Source organism: Fringilla coelebs, assembly GCF_963513975.1.
Source record: "Fringilla coelebs genome assembly, chromosome: 6".
Taxonomy (NCBI): domain Eukaryota; kingdom Metazoa; phylum Chordata; class Aves; order Passeriformes; family Fringillidae; genus Fringilla; species Fringilla coelebs.
In genome coordinates, this window is record NC_140034.1 from 45319349 (window position 1) to 45336275 (window position 16927).

Genomic DNA, 16927 nt, shown 5'->3' on the forward strand with positions numbered 1-16927 from the left:
GAAAAGCTTTTCTGTTCTCTTGGTGGATTTTTCTCAATTTTCTTCATATTGATTCCTCTAATGCCAGGAGATTTGCTCAAATATTCCAGCACTTAACGGTCCTAGATTATATCTTTGGTTCATTCAGTTCCAAACCATTCCTCCTCATTCCAAAACCAGTTATTTTACTAGCATGGAAGCAGGCAGTTCTGGGATACCACTGGTTCTGCAGATCTAAGTCACTGTGTTTGATCCTTAAAAAAAATGTTTTGGAAAGCAGAACAAGAAAACAGTGTAGGAATTTGGTGGGCAGATAAACTGCATTCCTGTTTCAGGCTGTTTATTCATAGCTTTAAGGCAAAAGTAGGATATTTTTAACTTGCTTTTTCCCCCTCCATATTAACCAAAACAAATTTCCCTCTCAAAAGAGAGGGTGGAGTTGGGAGGAAGGAAGGGTGGAATTGAAACCATTTCATTAAATCAGTTTAAATATCATTAACACATGATTTTGTTTTTACATTGCAGTTCTGAGCACAGAAGAGTCTCTTTACACTTTTCAAAGAGGGGAAGCTTTGTGTACAGAGCGGGTGAGTGAGGGTGTTGGAGACAATGAAGTGGTTATGGAAAGCTTATGACTTTTGCTTGGGGCGGACTGTCAGGAGGGTAATGTGGCTCTCCTGACTCCTGGTGTCTGTGTTTTGATGGTTTGTGGTAAACTGCTTCTGAAGCAGAGAGAGCAAGAGCAGCTCCAACAATTTCCTTACTAGGTAGATGTGACTTTGGCTTTAATTTGCATGATTACTGACTTCAGTGTGCTGCAGTAAGGGTAGCTGAATCCAGGGCCTGTGAATCAGGTTTGTAGAAGGAAGGATAAATTCTTCATACTTGGAGACTGAATGATAACCCAGGAGCTGGTGCAGAGCATTGCTGCTCTTTGAATCTCTTGCACTTTGATGTTGATTCTTCAGTACCTTTTAGTTCTCCCTCCCTCTGCTGATAAGAGCTGAACGATCTTGACAGTAGAACATTTGTGAGGTTCACCTCTGGTGGTGGGGTGTAGAGCTCCTCATGCTGTCCTGTCTGATTGCACACATTACTCAAGATTAGATCCTAAATTATCTTTTCTTGCATTGTTTTCCTCCTGCTGTGTGTTCTCCCACACTGTAGGAAAGCTGATGAAAAACAAGTTGTATTTGTGTCTAAAGTAAATAAAAACTTTCCTGTTTTAGAAATACACAGGAAACCTGCCCCAAAACATGCAAACTGCTCTCATCCAGTAATAGCATGTTACCAAGTTATTGAACTCTGTGTGTAAGCTTAGACCTAGAAAGACAACTTGATTTTCCAAGTCTGAGTCCCAGGGAGAACTTCTTGCTCCTAAGGGATCAACATGGGGCAGGAGCCCTTTTCTCCCACTGGGAAGCTGCTCTAGATCACAGCTACTTCATACTCGGAGTTCTCTGACCCCCAGCCAAGAAGAGTTTGTGGTTGGTTTATCTCATTTCTGCACCACGATAATCCTATGGTTTAAATGTCTCTTTGCATTTCTTGCAGTTCCCTCTCCTCAAATGAATTTACAGGCAGTGATCCTGCCCTCTATTGCGCTGTGTTTTGTCAACTTAAACAAGTCAAACTTTCCTGAGATAGGCCTCTTAGTCTAACCAGCACTTCCATTCTTGTGATTTCAATTCAGTAAATGGTCTTTGAATTTGCTGTGACCAGAACAACTCGCAAATAATGTGTGAGAAAGGGCTGCTTGCATTAATGCTGATTTCAACATCTAACCATTAACTGTGGCTTAAGCATGATCATATATATACATATATATATATATGTGTGTGTGTGTATATAAATATATATGTATGTATGTTTGAGCAGCGTCCTCTGGTCTTGCTTTGAGGACATCAAGTAACGGTGACTCTTTTTGCACAAGAAAAGTTCTGTCAATGGCTGGTTACTTTGATGTTTAACTAGGTACCTTAATTTGAATATGCTGCCTTCAGTCATCCTGAAATGCCTTTCTGTGTTAGTTTACAGAGGCTTTTGTTATCACAAATCTGATTTTGCTTAGAAGTGTTCTAATACTCATAGGCTATGTAAAGCAATTAGTAAATTACAGTAGTTTGTATTTCAGAAATCAAACACTCTTATTCCAAGAAAAAGTCCCTTTTAAGGTGTGTTTGAGTATCCAAAAGTGACTCTCTATCAGCTTGCATCTCCAGATGACGCTAGGCAATGCATCAGCAAGAGTATATGCAAAGAATGAAAATAAAGTCCATTATTTATGACCCTCTCTCTTAGATTCCCTGCCTTATGTGAGAAAAGTGGAACTGCTTGGAAATACTTTGCTTCCCCCTGGATTTCTGGCTTCTTTGAAGGTTGTCTTGATCTTTGTGAATAATCTTGGGTTTATACGTTTGATTTCATGCCAGCAAACTAAATCTTTCTGTAATGTGCATTCCTTCAGGCTTTGTATATCATGAAGATTTGAGGGATATCTCCCACTGTTTGGTGTAGTGCTGTTTTCCTTCTGCTGGCACCAAAGCAAAGCAGGATGTGGTTGTGAGCAAGGCACAGCCTGCTGTGCACAGCGTCAGAGTTTGTTACCTGGCTGTGCTGCCTGTCCGTGAGCAAACTGTTCAATTGCTCCCTGGCTCTGCCTTTAAAATGGGGCCAGTGACACTTTGCCTGGCCCTGCTGAGCTCTTGGACTTCCTAAACCCTTCCAAACACACTCTCTCTCACACCTCAGCCATTGGCTTACAGGAATGGTAACGCAGGGCTGCTAGTGGAGGTTAGCTTGTGCCCCCAAACCCACCTGATCTAGCAGGACAGCACTCTCACTGCTGGGCATACTCCTTCTTAGGATGCATGTCAGGGAGGCTGTGACTTTCTTTTTCATTCTTTGTGCTCTCCCAATATCTGGTTTTTGTTCCACACTGTCTCTTGTAATATATTGTAAATTATTGGCTTCTAACCTTTTTAGAACAAGCACAAAGTTTCTGGCAGGCTGAGCTCCTTGTTTGTCATACCTCACTATTCTCTCATTCAAAGTGCAGTAATTTTGCTTATTGAGAGGCTACAAACATTTATCTTGCTCCTGTGAGCTACTGGGGAACCATTGTGTTCTCTCAGCATAAGAACTGCTTTTCTTCTGCTTCACAGTGCCTTCCTCTACATACCTCTACCTTGATTAAAGGTGCAGTAATACAAATACATTTGTCCTAAAATCAATTGAGTGTATACCACATGCCTTTAAAAAAACCCCAATGGATATAAGTTGCCTTCTGAATTTAAACTAAAATCCTACCATGAGAAAATTAATTGGTCTTTCCTTGTCTGTTGGAGTTTTAGTCCAGAGCTAAAGGATTTTGGCAAAATACTTTCAGGCACTTAACTTTGATAATCATTATTTCATTTATAATTATTAATAAATCCTTTCCCAATGACAAGGTTTTGCCTTTAGAAAATGCCTGTGAGCCACTCCTGCTAGATTACTCTGCCAATATGTGTATATAATTTATCAGATATGTATGTTAAGAAGGTAGCTTTAACTTTTTATGAAGGTGTCTCTAACTGGGTACACCTTCTCTTAGATGACTGCCATCCTTGTTCTCTGGGTATCCTTTACATCATTTAAAGACTATCATAAACTCAGCAATTAAAATAACTTGCCATTGAATAATTTTTCACTTATGTAATTATAGTGTCTTCTACTTTCTCTTTTCATGTTTTTCTGGAGGGAGAAAGTGCTCTTCTGCTTTAAAAAGTATTCTTTTCCTGCTTTGTCACAAGTGGTGTTAGTTCATTCTGCATTACTTTTTTAGTCACTTGCTCTAGTCCTTTAAAACTGCAATTATATAATTCATATAAATTTAGAAAGGGAAAGATGAAGATCTCTCATGTCTATTTTTTTTATCCTCCTTGGAAGCTAGGGAAAAATTCAGGTTAGGATTCTGGCAAGTAATTAGCATTTGAAATGGAGGTTAATGTTGGACAGTTTCTCACGTGTGATGGAGGAGATGATTCTGGAGTTTGTTTGCCTTTCATTAGGAGAAGTGATCTCTTAGTTTTAACAAATGACTGGTTTTGAGTCCTGAAGCAGCTTCCCCATAGCTATGTTTTGTTTTTTTGGTTTTTTTGTCTCTTGTCAGAGAAGGTCAGTGTCTAGTTTGCTTTGAATTGAGAGGTTAGTCAAGCCCTCTGTATAAACCTAGAATGTGGGCAGGCAAACAGTCTCTGCTTTGGAATTTGGTCTGAATAAGGCTGATTTTATTTGTTCACCAGCCCCAGGTGGCAGCTCATTCTGTGTAAGCACTGTGCAACTGCAGGGCTAGAAATGGTTCCTGATCAGGCTTCAGCCCATGTGGGATAACTGATCACTGCATTAGTAAATGCTCCTGCCTAAACAGAGACTTCATCCTGGCTGTGCCCTTCCAGGCAGAGGGAACCCAGTTCAGGGTGAGAGCTGTACTTTGTGCATACACAGTGTGCACTTGGTCTGTGTAGAGTAGTTGTCATTGTTTCCCTGGTGTGAGGCTTGGGAAACATCCTTGCCCACAGGCTGCTGCTTTTCCTGAGTAGCACCTGGAGAAAGCCAGTGACCAGCAGTGGGCTGCTGGTGTCCTGGTAAAGGTGACACAATCCTGCCTGTCCTTTTCCCAGAGAACCCCTTGCAACTGAACAGGGAGAGGAGCTCTGGGCTGTGTGGATTGTTCTTGCAACCTTCTCCCACCCATCTGTGTTATGGGACAATTCAGCACCTGTTAGGAGAGAGATAAGGGAGCAGCTTAGGGTTCAACTTCTATTAGGGGCTTGTCAGTTTGGGCTATATGAGCTCTTCTGCCAGGCTGTAGATTAGGACATTTTCAGTCTGCAGCATTAAGTTCTATTTAAGGACTCATTTGTGTTGTTCACTTTAAAAAAAGGTTGTTTTAGCAGAAATCTGGGGCTTATAATCTCTCCCTCTGCTCCTGGAATCTGCATTTAAACCCAGGATTAGGTACTGATGCACAGCTCTGATGACATGAATCTAAGGGAGAACAATTCAAAACTGTCAGTCTTGTGAATTTTCCTACAATGCTCGCGAGCTTCCCTAAGATCTATTTGCATCAAACAGTAGGCTCAGGAATAGTGTTGCTTCCAGTTGCATTTTCCTTGCATTTCAAAGGCTATATCTGCAACTTTAAGGGCTGCATCCTGATCCATTTTAAATGGCAACACGGATTGCATAGAAGCCTGAGACTTGTATTTGCATTCTCCAGAGTAAGATTTCCAGTCGTCATAGTGAGAAGTGGATTAATTGCTGCAAACTCCGTGTGTGTACTTGAATCTCATCTCTGCAGTCATTTTGATGCTTTGAGTCCACCATTAGCTTCAGATGCCTATAGCCCACTTGTCTGCCTCTGACTGACTTATATGGGCTCTCCTTCCAGACAGGAAAGGGAAAGAGATGTTCTAGAACATAGTTAATCAGACCCTGCTTTAGCCAACTGCTTTAGAAACAGATGAATCCTGTCCTGCAGGTGACTGTTTCTCTCCACTGACTGTAGTGTCAGATGTTGATGTCAACGTTTGCTGAAATGAATCCTGTATGAAATATATCCAGTTTTAAATGTAACTGATCAGGCATTTTCACTGAAGTGTAGTTCCCAGCCGGCGAACACGTCCTGGTGCCCAGGGAGCTGGTTGTGTGCTGTAACTTTCTCTACTTTTATTCTCCAGCTCTTTATCTAGAGAATGAAAATTATTCCATCATGACAGGAACACTGGCCTTTAGAAAGCGCCTTTTATCTACACAAATACTTTCTGCGGTATTTTTCCACTTTTGCTTATCCATCTTAGAGCTGGATTAACTTCAGAGAGACCTTGTATGGAACTCTGAGGCACATTTATTTCTTTGACCAGTAAATCAGTATTATAGTTTCCTGGGGCCTGGAAAAGAGGGTATTATTATGGAGTTATACTAAGTCCACTTTCCTGAATGCTGAATTTCTGAGGAAAAGATATAAATCTCCCCTGTGCAGGAGAAGAAGCTATATGAAAAAGACTTCAGGTGCCTTAGTCTCTTTGTGTTTATGCTTGCTTGCCTTTCTTTTCTACCTTCCTCCCTTTCCTCAGGTGTTGCTATATATTACTTAATCTCCTTTGAGGTAAGTATAGCTTCTTTGTTGCTGTGTGGAACACATTAGTATTCAGAAGAGCCTTTTTCTGTGTCAGAGCCAATATTTTGCTTCTTTGTAACCCTAACCTTCTTCGAACTCTCCAGCTAATATTTTCCTTTCCTTCTGTCTTTTATTGACTGTGGTACATTGAGTATTGCTTCCCTCCCCAGTAACTTTTTGGTTTTTGGTTCATGACTAATACATCCATTTTATGAAGGCATGAAACCTATTTACAGAGGAGAGGAAAGCAAAGCTGGTTGCAGGGGCTTGATGGAAGTGACAATAAGGAAGCACAGGCTCCTGAGTCAGGTGTTTTGTATAGATGAGGTGTAGCATGCAGCAGAGAGGAACAAGTTCTGTGGCTCCACAGGATCCTTCTGGCTGTGTCTGGGAAGAGTTGTCCTGAGGCGTGCTGGCAAGGGTTTAGGTGAGCAGAGAGGGTGACAACGGGGTTCCATTCCCCCAGCTCATGCCAGAGGAGAGGAAATCCCAGCTGCTTTACACCTCTGTGTCTCTTCCCCTCCATTCTTTGTCTGCTTGCACTGCAAACTGTGTCAAGAAGAAAATTTATTCTTCCAATGCCAATATAAAACACAGTGTGTGGAGCTTTGCATCCCGTCCCCTGCTCTCCTTTATTTTCCTTTCCTCTGTGTTCTGCTGTCATTTCAGGAGAATACTGTAGGAGTTCCAGTAACTGAAGCTAGTTTTCACATAACTTTTGTCCCCTTCCCTCCCCTCCTCACTGTTGTCATAAAGCCATGACACAATCTCATTGTATGCATGTTTTAGAAGGCTCGGAATTCTCAAGGCATTCAAGGGATGAGGGATGAGTTACCTGCTTTGCAAATATTTATCATCATCTTCACATGTTGAAGCTCTCAAATAATTTCTGCCAGGATCTTCTCATCCACAGCAGATTTTTGCACCACAGAATTGACATATATGGGGCATAATATGCTGTGTAGGAAGACCTGGGTAGTTTTCTGGTGTGGGGAGGGGATCTCACTGGCTGCTTTGGTTCTGGTTGGGATCCCCTGAAGTTCTAGGGAGATAATACTTTGGGTCTCTAAGGTATTCTGCTGGTGAGAGATTAAGAAAAGTAGACAGCTGATTGTGGCTGTAAGGAACAATACTTTATTTGTTTGGCAATATTATTCCAGATCACCCTTCCTTTTGTCATAGACTAAATGTGGTTGTTGCTTCTCTGGTTTCATCTGACATGCTCAGGGCCTGAAATGCAGAGTTGTGATTCAGGATTGCAGACCAGTGTTTTAAGTGTCTGTTTTGGCATCTCACTAGCAGAGTTGGCTTGTTCACAACTGGTCTCTTAAAGGATGCAGCTAATTTGTCCCATTTAGGCCACCAACTCACTGGTTCAGTCAGTCAGTGTTGTTGGTTATTTGCAGTGAAGTCCAAAACACACCTTCAAATAACTTTTTTTTTTTTTTTGGGCAATCCAAATTTTGATAACTCTTAGGCTTCTCTATAATTTGCAGATAATCTAGTCTCAGTTTTGCACCTTCCCTTTGGTGCTCTCCCACCCCTACGTTGTCCACTGGTAATGGTCGCCCATAAACTGTTCAGAAACTTTTGATTCTCTGCTTTAAAAGTGCTGTAAATCTAGTTCATAGATGACAAATCTGGTCACCTAGGCAAATAAACAAAAACAATCAACACACTAGAATTTTTCAAGATGAGGTAAAGCTCTGACAGGAATAGAGCGGTAGGAGAGAGTTGGTGGTGGTGAAATCTGACAAGTTAATTTATTTTTGGTGTTTTAATTGGATTGGTTGGGAGACAGAAAGAAAAGATGGTGCAGAAGACAAGAGTCATGGAGTCCTGGGTAAGGGGAGCAGGGAAGGAACTGTAAACATGACCAGCAAAATAATCCACTTCATGTGCAAAGTCCATTTAAATGTAAATTACCCAAAGTGATTTTTAGTGGAATTTTTTATCAGCGCAGTGTAGAAAGACAGAATTATTTTCCCCCTTGTTTAAATACGTGATGCAGACAGCAGTAGAGAGCTATAAACATCCCTCATCTCTCTACCTCCTCCCACCCACGTCTTTCCTTTAGGCTCCTTGGAGCTGTTCCCTGCAGCAATGCTTCCAGGTAGTGACAGTGTGGATATTCACTTCAGTCACCAGAGCCCTGTCAGGGCCAATTAGTATCCTAATGACTGGCATGTACCATCTTGGCAACATTCAGTCTGTGCTCTGTACCAGGGGACCTCTCCTCTTAAGAACCCATCTTGTCTCATCTGGGCCGTACTGGTCATAGAAACCTGTTAAAAAAAAAAAAGAGAGAGAGAAGAAAATTTCCATTTCCTCTTGTCTTCTGAGTCCCAGGGGCTTCAGCACTGAACAAATATACTGTCCTTTCTTTTTGCTGAAAATGGTGAATCTTGGCTTCAGGGAGGGGAAAAAAATCAAACCACTGCTCTTACAGGTACTGAGGACTTTGGACTGAAGTTTCAATGAGGCAAAGTAACGCAATACTTGTTCTTCAGAGCTTTGTTGAATGAGAGCAATCAAAGACCAGCCACATCGTCTTTAAATATTGAGTGCCTGGCTGGTATGAGGACTAAAGTGGTACTTTCCTGAAAGTACTGCTACCTGTTGTTTGGTGGTCTGCTGCAAAATCCACTTCAGTAGCATCTGCTGTCAAAACGGTGCTTTTGTCGTTCAATCAAACCAGAGCTGAATGCGGTGCAGAGATCTTTTGGGTAGCACAGGCCAGGGCATGCAGGTGAGGAGATTTAGGGGAGGTTTCACAGCAACTCAGTGCATAGTGGGAGGCCAGGGTGCCCCTCAGCACCCTTTGTCAGTGTGGAGATTGTCAAGGCTTTGTACTCTGCTCTGCCAGACTGGTAGAGGAGCATCTCTAGCAGCAGCAGAGTTAAATGCTGCAGTATTAAATCACCCCATCCCTGTGCTGGGTTTTATTGTTCAGTGACAGCATGCTTTCAAGAAAAACTCATGCATCTATCCTGATTTTCAGCCCTAAAAGTCACTGTTTCTTCTTGTTAATATGGCATTGCTGTCCAATCCTGCCATGTTCTAGCTCTTCAGTGCCTTAAATGCAGAGCTGTGATGCCAGGGCCAGCTGGTTGGCACAGCTGGCACAGCCAGACTGGGTCATCTGGAGGGACAGGTCAGCAGTTTAATGGTCCTTAAGAGGAGCCAAATCAGCGGCCCTGCCAAAGAGCAGCTGAAGGGCAGTGTCTTACCATGGCTGGACTGAAGCTGCAGTAGGGAGGATTTCAGTTTATGGGGCTGTGGACGTGGCACCTTTCACTGATAGCAGAACACTGTATTACTTGAAATGGCATTGCTAACATTCTGAGGACAAAAAAAGATTTCCTTCCCTGTAAGGGGCAGCAAATCTTGAGTGTGAATGCTGGGGAGTGAGTGAGCAAGAATTATTATTTTTAAGGTCATAACTATTCTTAAAATACACACAAAAAAATAGCCCTGCCATCCCCTAGCCCAGTGTGCAAGGCTGAAAGACAGCACATTAACATATCCACATGGTGCATATGCTATTTTTAACATTGCTCTGAGAATTTTCCTGAATTTTTTGAATGGTGTTTGCATTTACTATCAGAATGCTGTCATATTCTTATCATGACTTTTTAAATCCCAAACTTGATGTTTTCATTGATCTTCTGCAATGTCACAAGAACTTGATGGCCAGGAAGGCTTCAGGTACATAGATAGGAGCACTGTGTTTGTTCAAGTACTTGCCTGCACCTCTTCTCTCTTCTGGATGTGTGCCCAGAAGACCTAAACCTGTGCCCTGGAGCCTTTTCTCAGAAGTGCCACCTTGAATGTCATGGTATCTACTTCAATCTGGTTTGTAGTGCACTGAGCCAGCTCTCATGCATGAGGTATAGTAAATCAGCAAGGCTGATTGACTGCATGCTCACAAAGTGCCCAAACAGAAGCCCTCCTAAAATGGCCCAATGATTTGAATTCTTCTTTTTGTGATCTCTTTTATGTGCATTATTTAGTATGTAGATACTTCTGGGACTGATGTCCTCTGTCCCTCCCTTGTGGGTCCCTGAGCATCCCCAAATCTTACATTTTAGGCATCACACAGTCACCATATGCTGCTTTCCCAGGGCATCTTGCATTAAACTTTACTGAAGGTCACACTTATTTTTTCTTTACAAACACGGAGGCCAAAAGTTTAAAATAAAACATAGCCTCTAATAAAAGTGTGATTATTGTATCATGATCTCTCTTGAGAAGCTTGGGTGCATAATGAAGCGTCAAGTATTAGATGAAATGGAGAAAATTGGCAGAGCTGATGTAAAAGATGGATAACAACAGGGCAGATTTTCCCACATTAGTTTGCCTATATTCCTAATCCTTACCTAGAGCTATTCTACCTCTCCCTTCAGAGTAAGGAAGTAACTAGATTTCTGTGGCCTGTTTAACAAGAGGGGTAGTGCCCTGCTGCTTTTCAAAATGTGTATGGGAAGGGAGAGCATGTAAGTTCCCAGGCAAGGGTTCAAGGCCCTGACATGGATTTTTGGCAACTAAGCACACATATCACCTGGATGCCAGGGGCCGGTTAGTTGTCCATGCTGCAGAGAGGGGCAGAGCCATCAAATGAGCCAGCCCTTCTGTCCCAGTGGAGCTTCACAGCCTTCAGAGCCAACTGGTTTCTTAGGACTGGAGCCAGAAGCTGAGAGTTAGGGATTCAGGACTGAGGCTCGAGGGCTATCCCCAACTGCACAGGAGAACATAAATCTCATTGGTGTGACTATAGACATATCTATTGTGGCCAAATCTGCAAAAATCATATAGATCTCTAACTCCCACTGATCTTGAGAAGATTAGGTGCCCACATGATTTTGTATGCCCAAAACTGCCTGCTTCACTTCTTCTTTTGCAAAATCAATAGAATACCACATCTTTTTACTTCCCAATTCGGCTTTGTAGAGATGCAAGGGATTTATCCTGAGGATTTGTTTCTAAATCAGCTGGGGACATGCTCTCAGTTGGGACTCTCATCACAGGGTAATTATTGCTTTATATCAGGATTCAGAGCTGTCACACACAGTTTTCTGCTCAAGCACATGGTCAGACATCAGTCTGCAGCTCGAATATGGTCAAACCCATAATCTGAGTACTTGGTGGTTTTCTGTAGTGCAGGACAATTCCCAGAGATTAATGTAAATGTAAGAGCCTTTCTAATGGAAGCAAACTACAATCCTGTGATTGCATTCGATGTTTCAAATGGCTCTGTAAAGACTTGGCAACTATGTATTTTTGATGCACATTTATTCTTGGTACAACTTAGATCCTAGCTCAGTGATGAATTACTTTAAACTTTAAAATGAACTCCTTGTCCTGATGTCAGGATCTATTGTTATCTAAAAGTGACTTGTAAGAGAAAACAAATATTTATTTGGCTTATGATTTTTTTTCATCATACAGTAGGTGAAAAGAGCACAAAGAGCAGACACTACTTGAAAGCATCAGTGGTGGCTGAAGGAATACTAAAATAAAAAGCATTTCCAAATATCAGATCCATGTAGTTCTTTCAGACTTGCAAAATTTCTTTCTGATTGAAGTTCCTTTTCTTTCAAGTCCACTTCAATTAAACACTGGAGAAAAACCTCTCTATTTGTTTCAGAGTTTCAATGTCCTTTCCAGGTAAAGTGCAGGAGCTTTCAGTGTCTATTCCCAGGATGCTTGTGGAGGAGACTTGAAGATGGCTATGCTAGTTACAAAAAGCTGGCCGCTAATGATGTAGGAAATGGAGAACTTAGGGTTAAATTAAAAATTTATCCAAATACTTGGAGGGAAGAAAGCTGCCATCTTCTTGCTACTTACAAAACTCATCTTAAAATTGCTGAGACTGATTTTAAGCCCAATTGTGGTCTGTATTTGTCTGTTCAAGTTGTTTTTTACCAAGTGACTGATAATGTCTTGTCTCAGCATCATACTGTAAATCAAAACCCACATGAACTGATATGATAGCTGATTTTTGTCTGGAAGCAAAATATCCGCCCTAGCATTTACATTTTTTGAGTACAGACTACAGCATTGTGCTTATTTCCCACTCCACCCTTATGCTTACTGCTCTTTTTCACTCATTCTGTATCTGTATTTAAGGGGTTTTGATAAATCTCTGTGGAGTTAACTGGTGTACCTTGTGTTTATTAGCATTAATGTTTTTTCAACAATAATCTTGAATACTATTAATGAATTAAAAACTTCTGCTTGTGACTTAATGCATCTGTGGTCTGCATCATTCCTAGTGTGTTCTCATGGCATAGTATTTAGACAAAGCCTTTTCATGAGGGAAATTTGGACTCTGTCTGCCTTTCAGTTTGGGCTTGTTGTGGGCAGAGCTGTGGTGACAAATTCCTGGTCTATCCAGCTGTAAGAGTCCCTAGATTGTCCATAGCCTAAATCTGTGGCTGCAGCAGGTTGAGGGGACATAACTGTGTCAGCATGCACACTGTAACCTGTGTGATTTACTGTAACCTGCTGGTGGGTGTGATAGCCCAACCAGTCACTTCTGTGTTGCATTTCAAGGTCTGGGATTACTGTGGGAAGCAGCAGTTCTGCAGTGGGTTTGTGTGAAGTAGAAAACAGAACTGCATTTGGTGTGGAGTGAGCAACAAATTGCTTTTCTGTTCGAATATATTCACTCTCTGTTTTGAGTATTTTCAGTTGGCTGCAGATTTTTTGTGAAGCAGTGTAATGTACTTAAAATTATGGCCAGCGGGGAGAGGACTTCTGAGTTTGGTTTTGGGACTAGTGTAGAAAGTCTTTGTGTCAGGGTTCTGGAATAGGATTAGTAGCAGGATTGCCATGCACTCTGTAGCTCTGCTGGATGAAGGGGTGTCAAGATACTGTAGTTATCTCACAAGGTACTGCAGGAAAGATGGCACTTCTGTTCTTCTGTTCTCAGGCTGCTTGAGCTGTGTCTTATTCTGACCAAGGAGTCTGTAGAGCTGGATGGACTAATTCCTAAGCCTTGCCCTGTGCAGCCCTGAGTGGCTTGAGAAACAAATGTGTAGTGTGGGGCAATAGTGGCCAGAGCAGGAGTTTTGAGGACCATGCTCTATTGTTGCAAATTAGATGAAAGTAGGTTGGTTTCTTTTCTGTGCCTGGGAGGGACAACTACTTAAATGTTGTCACTGGCTGCCTGGAAGGCAGCTGTGCCCTTCTGGTCCATTGTGGCTGGCTGACTGCAAGCTCAGGCAGTACTTAAAATGCAATCCTCCCAGGACTGCCAGGGCACAGTTCTACAACAGTGATCTGCAAAATGTCTGGTTGTGCAGTTCATTCTGGCCTCTGTGGCTCCCGAGACAGTTCATTGTCTGTCAGAGCTGTATGTTTTCTCCCTGTTCCAAAAATGTGGTTACAAATACTGTGTTTCTGGCTTATTACTTTGAACATTTTTTCTGCCAATTCACAGGGCTTCCTTTTCCACCACCCAAGTGCAAAACACTCATCTTCGTTGTCAGCTCTTCATAGCCTACCCTGCCCCGTGTATCTTGTCCTGTGCAGTGCTGAGACATCACCCCCCATCTGCTCTGTCAGCCTTGAGTCTTCATTTGTCATGCAGCTCTGAAAAACCTCCTTCATGTTTTCTTCCGTGTCACATCTGGCAAGAGGAGCTCTACTTAAAGGTCACCAAAACTGACAATTTTTCTCATTCTCAGTCCTCCCATAGCACTCTCCTGTGCCAGCAGCAAGCTGGGAAATGGTGAGACAGCTGCTACATGGAGAGTACCTGCAAAGCTCAAGGGAGAAGCTGCTGAGTGACAGAACTGCCTGTGTCCCCCTTTCTTTGCCCATGTCAGTACTCTGTTGCTGCCCAGGGGATTGGGGTGTGGAGGGAGGGAGAGCGCTGCCTGCTGGGGCTGGCCTGGTCCCTGCCGAGCCACTCTGCTCCAGCTCCTCCAGCAGAGGCAAGGCTGCCTCTGCACAGCGCTCCTCAGCCTTAAGTAAGGGGTGTCTTCCTAAGGAGCTTTGAGTTGGGGGGTGATGCCATCGTGGCAGGCTCCTTCACATGTCTCCCTACAGTTCTGTGAATCCCCCAGGACAAGTCCTTTAGGACAGGGACAATGTCCCCGTAACTATGTGTCCACTAGATTGCTTAGCAAAATATGCAGGAATGCCCAACAATTCCTTTATTCCAATGCTGGTCACTCTGAGCTTGTTTAAGGTCTGTCCTTCTTTCTTGCCATGGAGAAGCACAGTGAAATTTGTATTTTGCATAAGAGGGAGCGCACATTCCTTCATCAATGAGAGAAATAGTGCTGGCTGTGGGTTCAGTGCTAACAGCAACCAAAGTCCCCCTGCAAAAGACAGTTTTTCTCCATTCCACTCCCTTGGTAGACAATTTTATGGGCTTTTTGTCTCATTATGTTTTATTTGCCCCAGTTGTTTGTATATATGAAGAGACTAAATTAGAATTATTGAATGAAGTCCCCAATGTTGAATCTTTTTGTTTCTTATGTATGCCTTCACATGGATCTTTTTTTAAATCTTTGTTTATAAGACACTGTATTGTACCCTCTCCCAATGGTTGCACTCCCCCAGAGGAGCTAGAATATGCTCGTAATTATTTTTCCTTAACTGACTGTAATTCTGTTCTAACCTGGAAAATATTTCCTTTTTGTGTGGCCAAATGCTACATGCAGCTCTGTTATTGATATATGTGCATCACAACTAAGGGTCTGATTGAGAATCTGCATGGGATTGTGAATCTTTCATTGATTTTTCCATAGGTTTTGACTGTACCTCTAATTACCTACAGTTTTCTGTGAATCTGTGCTGCTCTGTTTACTTTACTTGATGAGATAAGGATCATTCTGTTCCTTGGTGATATGTATTCCCAGGAGCCTTCCTTTTTTTCACCTGTGCAGTGATCACTTTATATTTTAGCAGCCTGATGCTAATAAGTGCTGCAGCATTAGCTGTGCCTTGGAGACAAAGCCACTGTAATACAGCCCTGATGTGCCCGTGGGTTTTACATGCTCCCCTCAGCCAGGGTGTAAGTGGGTGACTGTGGCTGCCCTTAATTTATATCAAAGCTCCCCCAATATTATGTTTGTGAAGGGATGACATAGCACTCTGTACTTTGCTTATCTTGCTCATCTCTTATGGTCCTTCTTTGTTAATTCCTAGTTGCTATTGTGAGTTTTCACTGTGCTCCTCTTTACCTGTTGTCCCACTGATATTTTTGCAGCTTCTTTTTGTGTACGTTTGGCTTTTCTAGCCCTGTTTTTACCAGTGGTTTCTATTTTTGGCTATGTGGATGTCACTTTGTATCTTACTCCTTCGTGTTTTGTGGCTTTTTTTCGTCTCGTGGCACTGGACAGGCAGCCAGTCCTTCTCTGTGGAGGCGAGTGGATGCTTTGGATGTGCATCTAGCTAAACAAAGGTCATCAACTCAGTCTTCCCTGACAGCTGGGAGGAAGATTATGAGAGCAGGACTTGTATCAGGATGGTTCACTGATGTAGTCACAATTGGGGCATTTGGTTAGGTTCATGGGAACAGGTTTCAGCTTGGTGAGCCTGAGGAGCCAAGCAGCTAGACCAAAGGAAGGACATAGAACTGAGAGTCAGTGACATGTGCTTTGCACCAAGATTGCAAAGTCCTTGCTCCTGTTTTGAACACAAGCACTCAGTTTCTGCAGAATCTCAATTTTATCTGTAGCCCCACATTAATTTATTGCATCCATGTATTGAGCTGGCTGTGTTCAGTATGTTGATTGAATGGAGAGATGATTTAAAAACATGAAGTGTTCTGGAGAGAGATTAAACTGTTTCCTTGTTCAGTATTTCATATCTCTCTATCAGCCATGAAAATTGAAACTGGAAATATTAATAAATTAATTGACACATTTGCTACTCTCATTGTAATGATACAACCAATCCACAAGCAGTCATATGATGAGTCATATCTTCAGAAGCTGGAGATATTTTTTAAATCATGAGGTTATTTCACAGTATTGGGTTTTGTTTTTAATTTGTCTTCTGCTTTATGAACATTTAGGCTTTTTATTACCAGGCTTCTTCTGCAGTCAGGAGGAGCAGAAACTTAGTTTGTTATTTCTTTTTTTTTTTTTTTTTTTTTTTTTTTTTTAATGACAGGGCACTTATGCTCAAGAGGAGACCTACAATAATAGTAAATTGACATTACTTTCTCTGTGTTCTTTACTTATCATGTAAAGCACTTTAAAGATTCAGCTTTCTGTGACAAGCAGTGAATAATGTTAATTGAAGATTTTTGAAAAACTTTATAGTTGGCACTTCCCCCTGCCCTGTTCTTTCTCTCCCCCTCTCCCCCACCCCGCTTTTGCCAAATTTAGAAGGTGTTATAACAACATCAGCCATTGTTTTCTCAGTGTCAGTGACCATGGTGCTTTGGACAGGAAACCTTAGAAGGGTAAATTCCTAAAACTTCCTCAAAGATCTTGTTGCATTTTTTTCCCCTAGTTGAGGTATTTGTGTGGGAGGATTATTTTCCTAATGTTTTTGATGGCTGCGTTAGAGCTGTAGTACTTTACTAGGGCCTGATACTAATAAATCACAATGGTGTTATTAAAAAAAAAAATCACAGTAGCCAGATTTAAAAGCACTTTGAAGTGTTGTAGTTACATTCAATACTGAGTGGCCAGGTGATAAAATGACAGTTAAAATGAATCACGCCTGAATACAAAGTATTGCATGTAAAAAGAAAATAACCTTCTTCCCTTCCCTACCAAAAACCCCACAATGTACGGGAAGGCAGTGATGATGAGTCAT

General features: G+C 41.9%; 1 protein-coding gene across 2 annotated transcripts in view; it reads left to right on the forward strand.

The window, feature by feature from the left end:
• Positions 1–16927, forward strand: part of TSPAN4 (tetraspanin 4) — a gene marked incomplete at its 5' end in the record, with an annotated part of 415229 nt that overhangs the window by 71871 nt on the left and 326431 nt on the right. The window contains one exon of one of the 2 annotated variants that reach the window (XM_084208494.1): positions 505–566. The exons of the other annotated variant lie outside the window; for it this stretch is intronic. The remainder of the gene's footprint in view (positions 1–504; positions 567–16927) is intronic. 2 annotated transcript variants of the gene reach the window in all.